At 39.7% G+C, this 1,286-nt stretch overlaps 1 non-coding gene across 1 annotated transcript; it reads left to right on the top strand.

The window, feature by feature from the left end:
* The first annotated feature begins 845 nt into the window (after positions 1-845).
* On the top strand, positions 846-920 carry Trnas-cga (transfer RNA serine (anticodon CGA)). The gene has a single exon. It is a non-coding gene; the product is annotated as a tRNA-Ser (tRNA).
* Positions 921-1,286: the final 366 nt, after the last annotated feature.

Below are 1,286 nucleotides of genomic sequence, written 5' to 3'. Positions count from 1 at the left end.
AAGTTGTAGCCACAAGGGGCACTTGTCTGATCTAGGGGATCCAAAACCCAAGTTATAACTGGTATTGTAGTTCACTGAGAAAGAAATCAGGTACCATGAAGTCACAGAAACTTGTGAAGAACTGAAGGAAGTAGTATGACGGTGCTCAACTGTCAAGAAAATTGGTACAGACAGCAACACTTATGATTTGAAGGATTCCATGAAAGGCTTTGTCAAAAAAAGTGCATCTTGGCATTTTCAGACTTTAAAGATGAAACTAATCCTCTGCACGTCCAAAACCGGCAATATTTTGGTATGTGGGGAGCCTCATTTTAAAATCAACGTAGGTAATTAAAGAGTCCGTTCACAACTTCCTGCGATTACTATGACATTCAGCCCACAAAAATTTCAAAGTTAAATGAAGTAGCGATAGAAAAGAAGGATGTGGAGAACTTGCTAAGGAAACATTATGGAGACAAAGGGAGAAAAATCGACTTGCTAATATTCTACAGTGAGCGAGCAGAAGAATCTGTTGACATCTAATGCCGTCAATTACAGGAGGAAGAAGAAAATGTCTTCATATAAATAATTTGTTCATTGATCGATGAATGAGTACATCGCTTCCAAAGAACTGTTTGCCGGCTGTATTCAGTCACTTACGAACAAAAATCGTATCACTTCTGTGACGATCTGTGTTTTTCAGTAAATATGTCGAGTCTTGGACGCACCTTTTCCCAGAAAAGTGTGATTTATTCTTGAAGTCAAATGTTTTATTGACAAGGTTCGCAGGAGAGCTTCTGTAAAGTTTGGAAGGTAGGAGACGAGGTACTGGCAGAAGTAAAGCTGTGAGGACCGGGCCTGAGTCGTGCTTCGGTAGCTCAGTTGGTAGAGCACTTGCCCGCGAAAGGCAAAGGTCCCGAGTTCGAGTCTCGGTCGGGCATACAGTTTTAATCTGCCAGGAAGTTTCATATCAGCGCACACTCCGCTGCAGAGTGAAAATCTCATTCTGGAAATAGATATTTGCTTGTACATGCACTTTATCCGTGACCAAGAGTGAAAATGAACCTTCTCCAAAAATATTCTCCCTAAATTCTTGAACATATCAATCAGATCTGATTTATTGATTGGCAGTGTAATCTGAAGGTTCAGACTTTAATATGCATGTATCAATTCTATGTATTTTCTTTGAGTTCAGAGGGAATCAGTTTTTCTCTCTGCTGAAAAATCATGTTTTTGGATTCTAGGCTACTCAGACAAATGGAATAGGTGGTGACTTGGAAAGAAAATGGTCTTTAACTAAAGTCTCT

The sequence above is a fragment of the Schistocerca nitens genome, chromosome 7 (genome assembly GCF_023898315.1).
Source record: "Schistocerca nitens isolate TAMUIC-IGC-003100 chromosome 7, iqSchNite1.1, whole genome shotgun sequence".
Lineage (NCBI taxonomy): Eukaryota > Metazoa > Arthropoda > Insecta > Orthoptera > Acrididae > Schistocerca > Schistocerca nitens.
This window is presented reverse-complemented; position numbering and strand designations above follow the sequence as displayed.